The sequence below is a fragment of the Lynx rufus genome, unplaced genomic scaffold, assembly GCF_022079265.1.
Source record: "Lynx rufus isolate CCGP_SWC_20201006 ecotype Redwood Valley unplaced genomic scaffold, mLynRuf1.p SCAF_31, whole genome shotgun sequence".
NCBI classification, from domain to species: Eukaryota; Metazoa; Chordata; class Mammalia; order Carnivora; family Felidae; genus Lynx; species Lynx rufus.
In genome coordinates this window covers 679,320-694,156 of record NW_025814847.1, presented here as the reverse complement: position 1 = coordinate 694,156, position 14,837 = coordinate 679,320, and the positions used below count along the sequence as shown (strand labels likewise).

Sequence of the window (14,837 nt, the reverse complement as noted above, 5' to 3'; positions counted from 1 at the left end):
AAAACCTTCTGGGAAGGAGTCATCATTCTAGATGCATCCAGAACGTTCATGGTTCGTGAGAAGAGGTCAAAACATCACCACTCACAGGAACTGGAGGGAGTGGATCACAGCCCTTCACGGATAACTCTGAGGGTTCAAGACTTCCGCGGAGGCTGTAACCGCGGATGGGGTGGAAACAGGAAGAGAACTAAAATCAGAAGCAGAGTCTCTAGACGGGATGGATCACTTCAATCTCAGGATAAAACTTTCAGGGATGAAGGTTTGCTTCTCATGGAGGAGCAGAGAAAAAGAAAAAAAAATTTTTGTTTTTGAGATGGAATCTACTCCTGGGGAGGATGTTATGAAGATCCTGGAAATGACAACAAAGGATTGAGAATATCCCATCAACGTGGTTGAAAAAATAGCGGCAGGGATGAAGAGAATTGACTCCAGTTTTGAAAGAAGTTCTGCTGCGGGTAAAATGCTATCAAACAGCAGGGGCGCCTGGGTGGCTCCGTCGATTAAGCATCCGACTTCAGCTCAGGTCATTATCTCCTGGTTCGTGGGTTCGAGCCCCGCGTCGGGCTCCGTGCTGACAGCTCGGAGCCTGGAGCCTGCTCCCTCTCTCTCTGCCCCTCGCCTGCTCTTGCTCTGTCTCTCAAAAATAAACAAATGTTAAAAAAAAAAAATGCTATCAAACAGCAGGGCTGTGGCAGAGAAATCACTCCTGAAAGGAAGTGTCATTTCATGTGGCAAACTTCATTGTTGTCTTATTTTAAGAAATTGCCGCAGCCAGCCCAGCCTTCAGTAACCTCCACCCCCACCAGTCAGCAGCAGCAACGTGGGGGCAAGACGCTCCTCCAGCAAAAAGATGACAACTCACTGAAAGCTCGGATGAGGGTTGGCAGTTTTTAGCAATAAAACATTTTTAGGGTCTTTTATTATATCTGATATATGCATGTTAAGAGATAAAGAGGTATGATTTTGTATCTGCATGGCTGAGGTTTAAAGATGCTGACTTAGCGGTGTTTGCTGGAGAAGAGAATCAGGTCACCACAGACGAGCAGAGATAATGAGAGTCAAGGAACAGAGAGAGAGCACCTTGAACGATGTCCTTTGTCTCTGGGTATACACATATCTGATACTCGGAAGAGACTCTCGAAGTCCCCATACAAGTAAGCCGTGGTAGCCCTGTTCCTCCCCTACCTAGAACTTGGTAAGTGACGCTGTTGGCCCTCTGCAGCTCTGGAAATTTTGAATTAAAAAATCTTTTCTTTCGGAAAGGCTTCCCCTTGTCCTTTGAATACTAGTGGATATTTTTACTTTTTATCCAACACCTCATTGACCTGCCTTTTATCTTCTGTTCGAAACCATGATCACCTTTTTAAAAAAAAATTTTTTTTTTAAATGTTTATTTATTTTTGGAGAGAGACAGAGTGTGAGTGGGGCAGGGGCAGAGAGAGGGAGGCCCAGAATCCGAAGCAGGCTCCGGGCTCCGAGCTGTCAGCACACAGCCTGTTGCGAGGCGCGAACTCACAAACTGTGAGATCATGACCTGAGCCGAAGTCGGATGCTTAACCGGCTGAGCCACCCACGCACCCCAACCATGATCACCTTGAAACTGAGGTATGTTTGATTGTGTCTACAATCCTCTCGTAGCACATGTAGCACAATTTCACAGAGAAGGTGTCATCTACCTTGAAAAGCTTCCCCCAGCGTCCTGAAAACCAGGTGAAGTGACTTCTTACTATTCACATCCTGGCATTTCTCGCATGGTTCAGCATGTTTCCACCGGCCTGTCTCCTTTATTTCTTTATAATCTAATTGAGGACACGGAATGTGTTGATAACCATCCTTACCCACAGCCTAACACAGCACCTAGGAACACAAGAGGCACTTAGTAAATATTTCTGAAGTTAATGAATACATGCAATGCAATGTAACCTGATGTAAGGACTACAAGATATTTCCTTTCTTTTTCTCCCCCCTTTTTAAAAAAACATTGAAGCATAGTTGACGATATCGACTACAGTTGACTATAAAGCTGGTATCATTAGTTTCAGGTGTACTGTAAGTATAGTTATTGCCTGTCAACATACAAGGTTATCGCAATTTCTTGACTGTATTCCTTATGCTGTACTTTTCATGCCCGTGACTTGTTTATTTTATAACTGGAAGTTTGTACTTCTTGATCCCCTTTACCTACTTCACTCAGGCCCCTAGCCCCTTCCCAAACTGACCCCCTTCCCAAACTGACCGTCACCAGTTTTTTCCCTGTATTTATAAGTCTGCTTTTGTTGGTGGTGTTTTTTTGGATTCCACATATGGTGGAATCGCTTATATTCACATGTAAGTGAAAGCATATGGTATTGATCTTCCTCTGCCTGACTTATTTCACTGAGCCTCATACCCCCTTGGTCCACCCCGGTTGTCGCGAAGGGCGAGATTTCATTCGTTTTTATGGCTGAGTAATATTTCCTTGTGTATATACGCCACATCTTCGTTATCCATTTGTCTATCAGTGGGCATTCAATTCTTTATCTTGGCTGTTGTAAATAATTCTTAATAAGCATGGAAATACATATATTTTTTTCAAATTAGTGTTTATACTTCCTTTGGGTAGATATCCAGAAGTGAAATAGTTGGCTCATAGGGTAGTTCTGTTCTTAATTTTTTGAGGAACCCCCATACTGTTTTCCAGAGTGGCTGCACCAGTTTGCATTCCCACCAACAGTGCGTGAAGGTTCCCTTTTCCACGCATCCTCGCCAACGCGTGTTATTTCTTATCTTTTTGACACTAGCCACTCGGGCCAGTGTGAGGTGGCATCTTACTGTGGTTTCGATTTGCTTTTCTCTGTTGATTAGTGATGTTGAGCATCTTTCCATGTGTCTATTGCCCATCTGTCTGTCTTCTTTGGAAAAGTGTCTATTTGGGTTCTCTGCCCATTTTTTAATCGCATTGATTGGGGGTTTTTGGTATCAAGTTGGAGGCGTCCTTTATTTTGTTATATTTTATTTATTTATTTATTTATTTAAGTAGGCTCCATGCCCAACGTGGGGCTTGAACTCATGACCCTGAGTTTAAGAGTCAAGTGCTCTACTGACTGAGCCAGGCTGGTTCCCCTGCTGTAAAGTATTTTTATTTAAAATTTTTTTAATGTTTATTTATTTTTGAGAGAGAGACAGAGCTCAAGAAGGGGAAGGGGCAGAAGAGAGGGAGACACAGAATCTGAAGCAGGCTCCAGGCCCTGAGCTGTCAGCACAGAGCCCGACGCGGGGCTCGAACCCACAAGCCATGACTTCCGAGCTGAAGTCGGACGCTTAACCGGCTGAGCCACCCAGGCACCCACCACCCCCTGCTATAAAGTATTATTAAATGAAGGTATGTATTGTTTCTAGATGTAAATGCCATTGCACACCTAATAGACTACCATGTAGCGTAAACATAAATTTTATATGCACAGGGAAACCAAAAAATTCACTTGGTTTGCTTTACTGTGAGATTCACTTCACTGCGGTGTTCTGGAGATGTTCCTGCAATATCTCTGAGGTGTGCTTGTATTGAGGTCCAAAATGTTTTCATGACCTGTGATACTGTGATTTGTGAGAAATACGTATTGGGTCATTCATTTCTTGTATATATTTGGTCTTTGTTCATGGTTCCTGGCTCACAGCTCCCAACACCCTCGGAATTTTCTGAGTGAGTAGAGCAATGGAAGTATCTTTTGTTATAATATTTGGTCTCTAACGATCAAGATCTCAGGATCTAAAGATCTCTAAGGTTCAGTTCCTAAAGTCTCTTCAGAGCCTTAAAAGTGAAACGGGTGTCATGTTGATAACAAATCTTTCTTACCACAACTGGATTTATGTTAATGAGGTGGCTTTTGGACTGCACCTTAAGATGAGGGCTGGTTGCCAGGGGAACCGGCCACATCGTTAGAGGGTTGAAAATTTTAGTTCCACTTCCTGACCTCCCGGGAGGGGAGGGGGCTGGAGGTTGAATCAGTTACCAGTGGTCAATGAGTTCATCAATCATGCCTCGGTAACAAAATCTCCATGAAAACCCAGAAGGAGGGGGTGGGTTGGGCGAGCTTCTGGGTTGGTGGACACATGGAGATTTGGGAGAATGGTGACCTCACAGAGCGCATGGAAGCTCCTCACCCTTTCTCCAGCCCGTGCCCTGTGTGTGCTTGGGCTATTCCTGGGTTATACCCTTTCATAATAAACGGGTAATCTGGTAAGTGAAGAGTTTCCTTGAATTCTGGGGGATGCTCTAGCAGATTAATTGAACCTGAGGAGATGGTTGCTGGAACCTTCCATCTATAGCCTGGGGGTCAGTGGCCCTGATGACAACCTGCATTTGTGACTGGTATCTGAAAAAGTGGTGGTGGGCAGGGGGAAAGCAGCCTGTGAGACTAAACATTTAACCTGTAGAAACGGATGCTACCTCCAGGTAAATGGTGTCAGGATGGAGTTGAATTATAGGACACCAAGCTGGTGTTGGAAAACCCCTTCTTTGTTCAGACACCCACCCGCTACCAAAGACACACAATGAAATTGCAGAACCTTTTACTACCCGGAACAGAAGCTCTATAACCATTAGACAATTACTCCCCATCTCTCCTTTCCTTCAGCCCCCGGTAACGTAACCTACTCTGTACCTCATATAAGTGGAAATACCCTTGCCCTTTTGTGTCTGGCTTATATCAAATAGCATAACGGCTTCAAGGCATATCCATGTTAGAGGATGTATCAGAATTTCATCCTGGTTTTTTATGGCGAAATAAGACAATTTCAAAGATTCGCTTGTTTGCATATACTACATTTTCTTTATTCATTCATCTGTTTGCGGACACTGGAGTGTTTCCACCTTTTGCATATTGTGAATAATTTTGTGATGAAGGCTGGGGTACCTGTATCTGTTTGAGTCCTTGCCTTCAATCCCTTGGATATATACCTAGGATTGGAACTGCTGGGTCATTTGACAATTCTATAGTCAGCTTTTTGAGGAACCACGAAACTGTTCTCCATAGTGGCTACACCATTTTACGTTTGCACCAGCAATGCATAAAAGTTCCAGTGTATCTACATCTTTGCCAACATCTGTGTTGCGCGTGTGTTTTTTATATATAATAGTCATCCTCATGGATGTTAGGCAGTATCTCATTGTGGTTTGCTTTACATTTCTTTTTTTCCCCCTTTTTAAAAAAATTTCAAAAATATTTATTCATTTATGAGAGACGGAGAGTGTGAGCAGGGTAGGGGCAGAGAGAGAAGCAGACACATAATTGAAGCAGGCTCCAGGCTCTGAGCTGTCAGCACAGAGCCTGACACGGGGCTTGAACTCACAAGCCGTGAGATCATGACCTGAGCCCAAGTTGGACGCTTAACCGACTGAGCCATCCAGGCGCCCCTTGCTTTACATGTCTTTAATGATTAGAGATATGAAGCTTCTTTTCATGTGCTCACTGGCTATTTGTGTATCTTCTTTGGAGAAATAGCTACTCAAGTCCCTTGCCCCTTTTAAAATTTGTTCGTTTGGGTTTTATTGTTGTTACTGAGTTATAGGAGTTCTTTATATATTCTAGATATTAGTCTCCTATAAGATATATGATTTGCAAATATTTTCTTCCATTCTGTGACTGTGTCTTCCATTCACTTGATAGTGTCTTCTGAGGTACAAAAGTTTTAAATTTCGATGAAGGCCAATTCATCTGTTTTTTACTCTTGTTGCTTATGCTTTTGGTGTTATATTCAAAAACATAGTTGCCAAATCCATGTTATAAAGATTCCTTCCATGTTTTCTTCGAAGAGTGTTTTTAGTCTTAGCTCTTGTATTTAGGACTTTGATCTATATGAATTAATTTTTGTTCATGGAACGAGATAAGGGCCCAACTTCGTTCATTTGTATGTGGATGTCCAGCTTTCCCAGCATAATTTGTTGAAAAGACTGTCCTGTCCCTATTGACTGTTTTTGATATCCTTGTCAAAAATCAAGGGTTTATAACTAGGCTGTCTATTTTTAAAAAAAAAATTTTTTTTTCAACGTTTATTTATTTTTGGGACAGAGAGAGACAGAGCATGAACGGGGGAGGGGCAGAGAGAGAGGGAGACACAGAATCGGAAACAGGCTCCAGGCTCTGAGACATCATCCCAGAGCCCGACGCGGGGCTCGAACTCACGGACCGCGAGATCGTGACCTGGCTGAAGCCGAGATCGTGACCTGGCTGAAGCCGGACGCTTAAGCGACTGCGCCACCCAGGCGCCCCATAGGCTGTCTATTTTATTCCATTGGTCTGTCTTGTGCCTGTGTGGTACCATTTTTTATTACTATAGTTTTCTTGTAAGTTTTGAAACCAGGAAGTGTGAATCAAACAACTTTGTTTTTCTTTTTCAAGATTGTTTGTCCATTCAGGGTCCCTTGAGATTCCTATGAATACTAGGATGAGTTTTTTATTTCTGCAAAAAAACACTGTTGGGGTTTGGTAGGGGTTGCATTGAATCTGTAGATCATTTTGGATACTATTTTCATTTTATAGTATTAAGTCTTTCAATTCATGGACACAGAATGTTTTCCATTATTTTTGCCTTCTTTAATTTCATTGAGTAATGTATTATAATTTTCTGTGTTTAAGACTTTTGCCTCCTTGGTTAATTTTATTCCTAAGTATTTCGTTCTTTTTAATGCTATTGTAGATGGAATTGTTTTCACAATTTCCTGTTTGTATGGTTCATTGTTAGTGTATGAAAACAACTGTGTTTTGTGTGTTCATTTTGTTTACTGCAACTTTGCTTAACTCGTTTATTACCTCTAATAGGTTTTGTGTGCATGGAATCTTTAGGGTTTTCTATATATAGGATCGTGTCATCTATGAACAGAGATAATTTTACTTCTTCCTTTCCAGTTTGGATGCTTTTATTTCTTTTTTCTTGCTTAATTGCTCTGGCTAGAATTTCTAATACTGTTTTGAATAGAAATGGTAAAAATAGGCATCCTTGTCTTCTCCCTTATCTTAGGGGGAAAGTGTTTAGTCTTTCATTATTGAGTATGATATTAGCTGTGGGTTTTTCATATATGTCCTATTGTGGGCTGAATCACAGGTCTATGACTTATGATACAATCAGTCATTTTACTCGTTTCAGCAGAAGCCAGGGATAGAGATGGGGTTATCCAGGAAAGATCTGGGGAGGACCCTCTTGTCTGATGGCATGGGCCTCTGTGAATTGCAGGGGAGACCAACAAGGCTTTTGGGAATTTTATACCAGCAGAAATGCTGTCAACTTGACTGAAGGAGACAGAGACAGGACTAGATGAAGGAAGGCCATGGGATTTCTGGAATTCTACAGGACAGACCAGGAAAGTTATCCAGTTGCAAACATGTGTTATCCTTCCAGAAGAGGAAAAAATGAGCCACTCAAAAGTGGCTCAGGGGTTGGCAGAGCTGATCTTGCCACTATGGGCCATAGGGCACAGTTCAGGGGTCAGGGCTACTTTATCCTTAGTTCCAGAGGGGTGGGGCCACTGCTGAAGGTGGACAGGATGAACCTGGTGGTCCCAGAAGGCAGGGCCACCCAGGTGGATCCAAAGGACAGAGCATGGAGCCAAAGAGGATTACTCCCATGTCTTAAAATCCACTAGAATCTTCCCTGCTAGGTTTTAGACTTGCTTGGGACCTGTGACTCCGTTTCTTTCTTTTTTTTTTTAATTGAGGTTTAATTGACATATAATTTTATTAGCTTCAGGTGTACAACATAATGATTCCATATTTGTATACAATGGAAAATAATCACCAGGATAAGTCTAGTTATCATTGGTCAACATACATGGTTACACATTTCTTTTTTCTTATGTCGAGAACTTTTAAGATTTACTCTTAGCAACTTTCAAATATGGAATACAGTATTATAGCTGTCGTTTCCATTATATACATTACCTCCCATGACTTATTTATTTTATGCCTGGATGTTTTTATCTTTTAAACCCCTTCACCCACTTCAACCTCCCCTCATGCCACTCTCCCTTCTGGCAACCTCTAATTTGTTATCTGTGTCCACGAGCTTGGGTTTTTTGTTGTTATTGTCATAATTTGATTTTTTTTTATTTTTAAAAATGTTTATTTATTTTTGAAGAGAGAGAGCGCAGGTGGGAGAGGGACAGAGAAAGAGAGGGAGACACAGAATCTGAAGCAGGCTCCAGGTTCTGAGCTGCCAGTGCAGAGCCCGACATGGGACTCAAACTCACACACTGCGAGGTAATGACCTGAGCTGAAGTTGGACGCTTAGCCTACTGAGCCACCCAGATGCCCCTATTTTCTTTTGTTTTTTTTTTTTTGTTTTTTAGCTTCCACATATAAGGGAAATCATAGCTACATGTTTGGTCCCTGATGGCATTATCCTAAATGAAATAAGTTAGACAGATAAAGACAAATTCCATATGATTTCACTTATATATGGAGCCTAAAAAACACCAAATATGACTCCTTTCTTTTTTTTCTATTCCTCCCTTTGAAGTGAGCATGTCTATTCTTTGTTTGTCTCACCATTATATTAGGGAAGGATATAACTTGTCCGGTTTTACAGATTCACAGCTGGAGTTGATTTTTCCCCTCAGGATAAATCATACCTTGAGATTCCTTCACCTGATTTAGATGAGATTTAGATGAGATTTTGGACTGAGAGTTGATATTGGAATGGGTTAAGACTTTGGGGTTGTTGGGATGGAGTGAGCACATTTTACTTGTTAAAAGGACATGGATTTGGGGGATGCAGAAGGCAGAATGTCATAGGTCGAAATGTGTCCCCCCACCCCCAATTTGGAGATAATGTATTTATAATAAGGTCATATGGGTGGGCTCATTCAGTATGGCCTATGTCTTTGTAAGAAGAGGAGATTAGGACACAGCCATGCACAGAGAGAGGACCATATAAAGACACAGGGAGAAGACAACCATCTACAAGCCAGAGAGAGGCCTCACAATAAACTGCCCTTGCTGACATTTTCACTGCAGACCTCTAGCCTCCAGGATTATGAGGAAATACCTTTCCATTGTTTAAACCACCCAGTCTTTGGTACTTTGTTATGGCGGCCTTAGCAAACAAATACATGGCTTTTATTATGTTGAGGTAATTTCCTTGTAGTCCTAATTTGTTGATTGCTTTCAATCATGAAAAGGGTGTTGAATTTGGTCCATTTTTTTTCTGCATAAGTTCTGATGATTGTGTGGTTTTTCCCTTCTTCGTTCTATCATGTGTTCTATTACATTCATTGGTTTTTGTAGGTTGAACCATCCTTGCCTTCCAGGAATAAATCCGACTTGGTTGGACACGTAATAATTATATATTCTTTCTGTACATTCTGTACTTTTATCAATGGGTGGTCCTGGTGAAAGACTGGAAGGTGGGAAGAAGGGAAAAATGTTTTTTTCATCTTGGCTTCGGATAATGTCCCCAGCAGTGGCAGTAATAATGGAAAATGAATATGGCTCCAAGGTTCCTGGTCTAGCAGTGCAGTTCCTGCAGTCATTCCAGAAGTCTTGGCAGTGTGGTATTTGTGGGCTCTGACTCCAATGTTGGGAGCCACAGTAGTGGGGCAATTTAGGCTCCTAGATTCTTATGGTTTGGGTTGGAGTGTGGACTTTTGGCATCCTGTAATGGGCAGCACTGGTTCTGAATGAAAATTCCCCCAAGAGTGGTAATGGCTTCCCGGACTTGCTAAGTAACCTCATCTTCCCTGTTTTAGTCCTCAAACCCTTCTATCACTTTTGTATTCAGTTTCTAATGTTTCAGTTTCTAGGTTTTCGATATTTAACATGGTTTCAGTTTTTCTGATTGGATATTGACTGAAACACCTTCTATTTTTAGCTTGCTAATTTTTTCCCTAATCAGTTGTGGTTGTTGAATTTTATCAGAACTATTTTTTCGAATCTGTCAAGACTATTATAGCTTTTCCCTCCCCTTTAATGTTTCTAAACAGTAAATTACAATAGAAGATTTCTTAAATCATTCTTGCATTCTGGGGATAAACTCTGCTTGGTTGCATTTTTTGTTCTTTTAGAGCACTGCTTGGTTCAATTCATTAAAATTTATTTTTTATTTTTTTATTTTTTATTTTTTATTTTTTTATTTAAAAAAAAATTTTTTTTTCAATGTTTATTTATTTTTGGGACAGAGAGAGACAGAGCATGAACGGGGGAGGGGCAGAGAGAGAGGGAGACACAGAATCAGGAACAGGCTCCAGGCTCTGAGCCATCAGCCCAGAGCCCGACGCGGGGCTCGAACTCACGGACCGCGAGATCGTGACCTGGCTGAAGCCGGACGCTTAACCGACTGCACCACCCAGGCGCCCCCAATTCATTAAAATTTAAATTAAGATTTTTTTATTCTTAATTTCTCAATTAAGATTTCTAAGATTCATATTTATAAGTGAGATTATCAGGAGCTGACAACTTTTTCCTTTGAAAGTCCAGATAGTGAATATTTTACATTGTGCAGCCAGCCAGTCTCCGTTGCAGCTATTCAACTTGGCTCTTGTAACAGCCACAGTCAATACATAAGCAGATGATCACTGTGTGTGTTCCAATAAAACTTTATTGATAAACACTGGATTGAATTTCATATAATTTTTGCATGTTACCAGTATTATTCTTTTGCGTTTTTTCAATCTTTGAAAATGGCGGACTATTCTTAGGCCATAGGTCATGTAAAAACACCTGGAAGGCTGGATTTGTCCACAGACTGATCCCTGCCCTATTTTTTTCTTTTTGGAGAATCATCTTCATCTAGTTTGGAATCAGTGTTACATTAATGGTGTTCAATGAACTTTGAAGTTTCGATGCTTCAGAGCAGTTAAAATTACATGGAAAGTATCCTTTCACCGAAGGCGGTAGAACTAGTTCATAAGGCCACGTGGGCTTGGCACATTTTGGGGAATTAGATTATTGAATGTCTTTTCCGATTTTTCTCTACTTACAGACTTTCTTTTTTTTATTTTTTATTTCAAAAAATTTTTAAGTTTATTTATTTATTTTGAGAGAGAGACAGAGAGAACGAGCAAAGAAGGAGAGAGAATCCCAAGCAGGCTCCAAGCTGTCAGCGCGGAGCCTGAGGCAGGTGTCGAACCCATGAATTGTGAGATCGTGACCTGAGTCGAAACCGAGAGTCGGATGTTTAACCGACTGAGCCACCCGGGCACCCTCTACTTATAAACTTTCAACTTATGAACTCCTACAGATAGAAAGCTACACACCAGCAATCTACTGGTTCCTCCTGCCACCGGTATCATATTTGTGTTTGGAAAGACCACTCTGTCTATGGTGTAGAGAATGGATCAGGCTGGGACAAGTGTGAATGTTGGAGGGAAAGCGCTGTTGTCCAGGAAGAGATGATGGGGACCAAGATGGCAGCAGCACCTGGTAGATGAAAGGGGTTAGACAGACTGCAGAAACTCTTAGGAGGTGTGTTAGGGGCTTTCAAGACCACTTCCATGTTCACTGATGCACTAAGAGGAGGACTTACAGGGCCTTTGTCAGGCCACAGAGTCTTGCCTGTATCTTTGCTACACGCTTGGTGTCTTCTCTTGAGAAACAAAACCAAGGAAGACACAGAAGGAGTCCGTGCATTATCGGATAGTTTGTGTTCACCTGTTGGCACGGAGGAGGTGGTCTCCTTTCGTAGGCACTGGCAAAGTCAAATTTATGCACAACAAATCGTTTATTAATGGAAATTTACAAGGGGGCTATATGTTTAGCTTTGAGTGGGAGGTTTTAGAAGCCTGCACAAAGAGGGACCCTCAGACTGATCCTTGAAGCATGAAATAGCTAGGGATGGAAAGGGGCGAAGGCATACCCCAGGCAGATAACACAGCGTCGGCAAAGGTGTGGAGCAGGAAAGGGTCTGGTGGGTTCATGGACTCGCGTACTTCCGTGTGACTGGAGCCGAGGGAGAAAGCAGGAGGAAGGCCTGGAAGTTCTGATGGGTCAGATTGCTCAGGAGTCTGGTCCCACAAGAAACATTTTTCAGCAGAAAAACAAAGGACAAGGCCAGTGTTTTGGAGATTGCTCATTGTGTGGTGAAAGCCCAGGTAATAGCGATAAAGGACTGAGTGATAGGGAATGATCTGGAAGAGTGGGCACCGGGAGGGAGGGTGTGTTGAGAGCTGGGCAGCGTGAGGGGACATGGTTGAGTTGCCCTTGACAAGACCTAGTGACTTTTGGATGTAGGGGCTCTGGAGTCAAGAATGCACGTTTTCTTCCTTGGGAAGCTGCGGGCTGGGGAGGCAGCGAGCACAGTGGTTCCGCAAACAGCCCCGGGACCTGGCGGGCCACGAGTGGCATCCTGGTTTCAATATTAACTTGGACGAGCTTAGCCTTTCTGTGACTCCGTTTCTTCCTTTGTGAAATGGAGGAGGGTTGCATCCACTTCAGGGAGTCGATGAGTTTCAGCGTTTCTTGTGGGCTGTAAACGAGTTAGTACACATAAAACAGCAGGGTGGGAAATGGCATACAGTAGGTACTAATCCATGTTAGCCATTATGATTATGGCGGGTCATGAAAGTTTAAAGGTACACAGCTCGGTTTTTTAAATACTTAAAAAAAATTTTTTTTAATGTTTTTGTGTATTTGGAGAGAGAGGGAGAGAGCGAGCGAGCGAGCAGAGGAGGGGCAGAGAGAGAGAGAATCCCAAGCAGGCCCTGGGCATCAGGGCAGAGCCCGACGCGGGGCTCATACTCACAAACCGTGAGACCATGACCTGAGCAGAAATCAAGGGCCGGTCACTTAACTGACTGAGCCACCCAGACTCCCTGGTACACAGCTGTTTTTAAACTATTAAATAGTGTCGCACAATTCTTCCTTCTTCCTCTGTTTCTGTTTTTCTTCTGATATTAATAGTGGAAATTCGTACTCTATTTCTCTCGGTTTGCGACAACTCGGCAGAAGTGCTTATGACCTGGGTCCCTTGTTTGCTGTGAAACCAGCCCTACCCAAAATGCAGACGGAGAGCTCCACGCAAGATTCTTTAATGGGTGTTCCCAGTAGAGGGGTTGAGTGGTTATCCACACAATGGAGTTAATACATGAATACATTTACTTGGAGCTGCTCTTGGTGACTTTAGAATACGATTATATGTACGCAGTCCTTCAACAAATATTTTGTCATCCCCCTATGAAGGGTCAAGCAAAGTGCTGGGTGTTGGGAGTCCAGAGCTGGGTATAGGAAGGCAGCATGGTACGAGAGCAAGTACGTGGCCCTTGGTGACAGGAAGTCTTGACTTCAAGTCCTGTCTTCCCAAGCTGACTGATTTTGCTAAGTATTTATTCCCTCTGTCTTAACGGAGACTAGAAGAACTAATTTCTAATGTTTATCATTTTTAAGAGCGAGAGAGAGAGAGAGTGGGGGTGGGGGGAGCAGAGAGAGAAGAAGACACAGAATCCGAAGCAGGTTCCAGGCTCTGAGCTGTCAGCATAGAGCCTGACACGGGGCTCGAACTCACGAACCGCGAGATCATGACCTGAACCAAAGTCGGACGCTCAATCGACTGAGCCACCCAGGTGCCCCTAGAAGAACTAACTTCTACTCTACAGGGTTGTTGTGAATTTTGGATGAGGTATAAAGCATCTAGTGTAGCAGCTGATACACAAACTAAACCCTTAATGAACTGTCCCGGTCTCTGGCCCTCAGGAGTTCTCTGTTTGCGTTATTATTATTATTATTCGGACCAGCCCCGTTCTGTCGTCTGGCTGGGGAGCTGGGGGCAGAGGAGGGCAGCGTGGTAAGCAAAATGATGGAAGGAACAAGCATTGATGTGGGAGGGCTGAGAGTTAAGAGTTTGGCACACAACACTAATTTAGCACAATATCGGCTACATTTGTGCTACAAGAACCCTGTGGTACAGAGTTAGCATCCGATGGAGGCATTGGGCCTATGAGAACAATTTGCAGGCACATTCTTACAGGGCAGCCTCATTTAGTCCCTACATCAACCCTACGTGGTAGGAGCTGTTATTAGCCCCATTTTACAAGCAGGGAAACTGAGGCCCAGAGAGGTGAGCCTAAATTGCCCGACGTCTCAGAACCAAGAAACCAGGATGTCGACGCAGGCGCTCCAGCATCGAAGCCTGCATTTTGGGACCAGTCAATACCCTTCTTCCTTCTGTCTCCTTCTTCAAACTTCATTTTACAGCCAGTAGAGACTGTCACTAATGATTCTGCAAAAAATTACTCAAATCAAGGAAAACTCAGGGAAAAGTCAAGCAGAAGAAAAGTAATGCATCTGGAAGAAAATATGGCCCAGCCATTTCTTTTCTCCGGGCTGAATCTGAGAAATGCCAGACAGGTCGGTCGCCTTTCCTTTGCCCGTTTTCCAAAGTGGCCCAGTCAAGTTCTTCTCGTGTGGGCTGTGTAGTTTAGAGCATTCTATAGCCTTTTTGAAAACATCCCATTTTAAATCGGCTTTACTTTCTTTTTCTGAAAGGCATTCCCTGCATTGTTTCTCAAGTTCTCTACAGAAAAGGCCCACGTGGACCCACAAGCCCCTGGGGAGGTGCTGCCTTACCTTCTCTTGCCACTAGGGGGCCCTGCCTCTGAGATTTCAATGTTTATTTATTTTTAGGACAGAGAGAGACAGAGCATGAACGGGGGAGGGGAAGAGAGAGAGGGAGACACAGAATCGGAAACAGGCTCCAGGCTCCGAGCCATCAGCCCGGAGCCTGACGCGGGGCTCGAACTTACGGACCGCGAGATCGTGACCTGGCTGAAGTCGGACGCTTAACTGACTGCGCCACCCAGGCACCCCAGAGATTTCAATTTCTTTTTGAGAGAGAGAGAGAGAGAGAGAGCGCGCAAGCAGGGGAGGGGCAGAGAG

The 14,837-nt window shown here is 43.1% G+C and overlaps 1 long non-coding RNA gene across 1 annotated transcript in view; it reads left to right on the top strand.

The window, feature by feature from the left end:
- The first annotated feature begins 3,261 nt into the window (after positions 1–3,261).
- LOC124521917 (uncharacterized) overlaps positions 3,262–14,837 on the top strand; it is a 28,838-nt gene continuing 17,262 nt past the window's right edge. Inside the window, exon 1 of the long non-coding RNA XR_006964621.1 lies at positions 3,262–3,361. This is a non-coding gene — a long non-coding RNA (uncharacterized LOC124521917). The remainder of the gene's footprint in view (positions 3,362–14,837) is intronic.